The sequence below is a fragment of the Schistocerca americana genome, unplaced genomic scaffold (assembly GCF_021461395.2).
Source record: "Schistocerca americana isolate TAMUIC-IGC-003095 unplaced genomic scaffold, iqSchAmer2.1 HiC_scaffold_817, whole genome shotgun sequence".
In the NCBI taxonomy this organism is placed as follows: Eukaryota; Metazoa; Arthropoda; class Insecta; order Orthoptera; family Acrididae; genus Schistocerca; species Schistocerca americana.
In genome coordinates, this window is record NW_025726585.1 from 15,001 (window position 1) to 20,000 (window position 5,000).

The 5,000-nt window shown below is 52.8% G+C and overlaps 1 non-coding gene across 1 annotated transcript in view; it reads left to right on the plus strand.

The window, feature by feature from the left end:
- The first annotated feature begins 3,514 nt into the window (after positions 1 to 3,514).
- The window catches only part of LOC124591251, a 1,910-nt gene continuing 424 nt past the window's right edge, over positions 3,515 to 5,000 (plus strand). The window contains exon 1 of the ribosomal RNA XR_006977076.1: positions 3,515 to 5,000. This exon is cut by the window's right edge and continues 424 nt beyond it. This is a non-coding gene — a ribosomal RNA (small subunit ribosomal RNA).

A 5,000-nucleotide genomic window follows, 5' to 3' on the forward strand; every position in this document is an offset into this window, starting at 1 on the left:
CATATTGTACCTTAACCTAACCCATATTGTACCTTAACCTAACCTATATTGGGCCTTAACCTAACCTATATTGGGCCTTAACCTAACCTATATTGGGCCTTAACCTAACCTATATTGGGCCTTAACGTAACCCACGTTGCGCCTTAACGTAACCCACGTTGCGCCTTAACGTAACCCACGTTGCGCCTTAACGTAACCCACGTTGCGCCTTAACGTAACCCACGTTGCGCCTTAACCTAACCCATATTGCGCCTTAACCTAACCCATATTGCGCCTTAACCTAACCCATATTGCGCCTTAACCTAACCCATATTGTACCTTAACCTAACCTATATTGTACCTTAACCTAACCTATATTGTACCTTAACCTAACCTATATTGGGCCTTAACCTAACCTATATTGGGCCTTAACCTAACCTATATTGGGCCTTAACCTAACCTATATTGGGCCTTAACCTAACCTATATTGGGCCTTAACGTAACCCACGTTGCGCCTTAACGTAACCCACGTTGCGCCTTAACGTAACCCACGTTGCGCCTTAACGTAACCCACGTTGCGCCTTAACGTAACCCACGTTGCGCCTTAACCTAACCCATATTGCGCCTTAACCTAACCCATATTGCGCCTTACCCTAACCCATATTGCGCCTTAACCTAACCCATATTGTGCCTTAACCTAACCTATATTGTACCTTAACCTAACCCATATTGTACCTTAACCTAACCTATATTGTACCTTAACCTAACCTATATTGTACCTTAACCTAACCTATATTGTACCTTAACCTAACCCATATTGCGCCTTAACCTAACCCATATTGCGCCTTAACCTAACCCATATTGCGCCTTAACCTAACCCATATTGCGCCTTAACCTAACCCATATTGCGCCTTAACCTAACCCATATTGCGCCTTAACCTAACCCATATTGCGCCTTAACCTAACCCATATTGCGCCTTAACCTAACCCATATTGCGCCTTAACCTAACCCATATTGTACCTTAACCTAACCCATATTGTACCTTAACCTAACCTATATTGTACCTTAACCTAACCTATATTGTACCTTAACCTAACCTATATTGTACCTTAACCTAACCTATATTGGGCCTTAACCTAACCTATATTGGGCCTTAACCTAACCTATATTGGGCCTTAACCTAACCTATATTGGGCCTTAACCTAACCTATATTGGGCCTTAACGTAACCCACGTTGCGCCTTAACGTAACCCACGTTGCGCCTTAACGTAACCCACGTTGCGCCTTAACGTAACCCACGTTGCGCCTTAACGTAACCCACGTTGCGCCTTAACGTAACCCACGTTGCGCCTTAACGTAACCCACGTTGCGCCTTAACCCAACACACGTTGCGCCTTAACCCAACACACGTTGGGCCTTAACCCAACACACGTTGGGCCTTAACCCAACACACGTTGGGCCTTAACCCAACACACGTTGGGCCTTAACCCAACACACGTTGGGCCTTAACCCAACACACGTTGGGCCTTAACCCAACACACGTTGGGCCTTAACCCAACACACGTTGGGCCTTAACCCAACACACGTTGGGCCTTAACCCAACACACGTTGGGCCTTAACCCAACACACGTTGGGCCTTAACCCAACACACGTTGGGCCTTAACCCAACACACGTTGGGCCTTAACCCAACACACGTTGGGCCTTAACCCAACACACGTTGGGCCTTAACCCAACACACGTTGGGCCTTAACCCAACACACGTTGGGCCTTAACCCAACACACGTTGGGCCTTAACCCAACACACGTTGGGCCTTAACCCAACACACGTTGGGCCTTAACCTGCTCTGTAATTGTCATACGACGCGTTAAATTAGTGTGGTGTTGCCTAACTGCAACCCCCGCAATATAGTTTGCTACTCGCACTGCCTGGTCCCCAGAGTATCGCTTCATGTTAAACACCTTGCAGCTATACACTGTAATGCGGATGGCAGCAGGACGTACATGCTCAATGCCCTTCGCAGTTGTTCATTGGCATTTGCATGGCGAAGCACAGCCTACGTTGTGGTACGGCGTGTGTCAACTGTCCGCTGATGTTGTACGTCCAAATCACACACTGTACTGCACATTGGTCCTCATGTACTGAATGATACATCGTGGTACATGTGTGACCGTACCACGACTGCGCCAACAACGGCGAACCATACGGTCCAAATATTGTGCACTCAGCTACGTGTCGTCTCCCTATAAGAGCTGGATTGCAGTATGGTATGCCGTGGATGGCGATCAGCATGAGCCGTCTGTTGATGTAGTGGCGCGTGTTGTCAGACGTAGTCGTCTCTTCTCACACACCGTGATAGCATGGTGCACTGCGTTCCACATCTGCGACATGCGACAGAGGCCGGTTGACAGTCGTTCGCGCAATGGACATCGCATACGTACGGGGGCCACCTTCCACGTGTTCGCGAAGCGTGCACATGTTGTTGCGTGTATGTGGGCAGACATAGTGTGTCGTGACACCTGACACAGGCATGCAACAATCGTTGAATTTGCAAATGGCGATGGACGTCTACGTTTGCTGGTGACGTTACGCAAATGAACAACTGGTAAACGGTTGTGGTGCGGTTGTTCTCGCTAGAGGTGAATCAGTGATGGCGACGATCGGTTGAGCTACCAACCGGTTGTTTCAGCGATACCCACCATGCCCACGAACGTGAATGGCATGTGGGTGTGAAGCGATACGCGGCGGTGGCTGGGTGGGACCGTCCCCGGCCGGTGAGGGGGGGCCTCCCGGCGTGCTGGCCGCGCGGTGCGTGGGCGCACGCGCTACAGCCGGCTGGTGGGGGCGGCCAGTGGCAGGCGCGCCGGCCGACGGAGGCGGCAGGCGGCGCAGCTGCGCGCCGGCGCACCCTGCACGCGGCGCCGTGCGGCCAAAGTAGGTCCTCGCGGGCCCGGTGCGAAGCGCGGTGGACATCTGCAGTGTGCTGGTCCGATTGAGGACTGTGTGCGCTGAGGATGCGCCGCCGCCCGGCGCTCGGCGCCGCGACGCCGTCTGCTGCTCGGTCGCCTCTGCGGTTCTCGCAGGTGGTTTGTATCGCAGCTGTGCGGACGTGTTGGCGCGTGCGCTGTGCTGGGAGAGTTCGCTTCGGCACCCAAGTGGGGCTTTTGTCCTTCTGTGGCGCTGGCGTTGGAGCTGCCGGCCACCGTAGGTGGCGCGTGTTGTCTCCCGCCGGCAATGCCACGACAGCACGCTCCCGGGCCTCTGTCGGCAGCGGCAAGCTCAGTTGGGAGCACGGGTGGTCGCACCTAAAGCGTCTACTCGCCAAACTCCGGGCGATTGCGCCTCTCTCGAACCCGACCAAGTACTTAGGACGGCGCTGCGCGCCGCCGGGACCTGAGAGGGTTTCGAGGTGTATTGTGCAGGGGAGCTCAGCCTCCTCCTGTTTGCAGAATAATTGAGCGGACGCTTGCGTGTTCGCGCGGGCCCCCGGGACACACTCCCGGGCGGCCGGCTGCTCAGCTCTAGTTGACGCAGCTCCCTGGTTGATCCTGCCAGTAGTCATATGCTTGTCTCAAAGATTAAGCCATGCATGTCTCAGTACAAGCCGCATTAAGGTGAAACCGCGAATGGCTCATTAAATCAGTTATGGTTCCTTAGATCGTACCCACGTTACTTGGATAACTGTGGTAATTCTAGAGCTAATACATGCAAACAGAGTCCCGACCAGAGATGGAAGGGACGCTTTTATTAGATCAAAACCAATCGGTCGGCTCGTCCGGTCCGTTTGCCTTGGTGACTCTGAATAACTTTGGGCTGATCGCACGGTCCTCGTACCGGCGACGCATCTTTCAAATGTCTGCCTTATCAACTGTCGATGGTAGGTTCTGCGCCTACCATGGTTGTAACGGGTAACGGGGAATCAGGGTTCGATTCCGGAGAGGGAGCCTGAGAAACGGCTACCACATCCAAGGAAGGCAGCAGGCGCGCAAATTACCCACTCCCGGCACGGGGAGGTAGTGACGAAAAATAACGATACGGGACTCATCCGAGGCCCCGTAATCGGAATGAGTACACTTTAAATCCTTTAACGAGTATCTATTGGAGGGCAAGTCTGGTGCCAGCAGCCGCGGTAATTCCAGCTCCAATAGCGTATATTAAAGTTGTTGCGGTTAAAAAGCTCGTAGTTGGATTTGTGTCCCACGCTGTTGGTTCACCGCCCGTCGGTGTTTAACTGGCATGTATCGTGGGACGTCCTGCCGGTGGGGCGAGCTGAAGGCGTGCGACGCGCCTCGTGCGTGCTCGTGCGTCCCGAGGCGGACCCCGTTGCAATCCTACCAGGGTGCTCTTGAGTGAGTGTCTCGGTGGGCCGGCACGTTTACTTTGAACAAATTAGAGTGCTTAAAGCAGGCAAGCCCGCCTGAATACTGTGTGCATGGAATAATGGAATAGGACCTCGGTTCTATTTTGTTGGTTTTCGGAACCCGAGGTAATGATTAATAGGGACAGGCGGGGGCATTCGTATTGCGACGTTAGAGGTGAAATTCTTGGATCGTCGCAAGACGAACAGAAGCGAAAGCATTTGCCAAGTATGTTTTCATTAATCAAGAACGAAAGTTAGAGGTTCGAAGGCGATCAGATACCGCCCTAGTTCTAACCATAAACGATGCCAGCCAGCGATCCGCCGCAGTTCCTCCGATGACTCGGCGGGCAGCCTCCGGGAAACCAAAGCTTTTGGGTTCCGGGGGAAGTATGGTTGCAAAGCTGAAACTTAAAGGAATTGACGGAAGGGCACCACCAGGAGTGGAGCCTGCGGCTTAATTTGACTCAACACGGGAAACCTCACCAGGCCCGGACACCGGAAGGATTGACAGATTGATAGCTCTTTCTTGATTCGGTGGGTGGTGGTGCATGGCCGTTCTTAGTTGGTGGAGCGATTTGTCTGGTTAATTCCGATAACGAACGAGACTCTAGCCTGCTAACTAGTCGCGTGACATCCTTCGTGCTGTCAGCGATTACTTTTC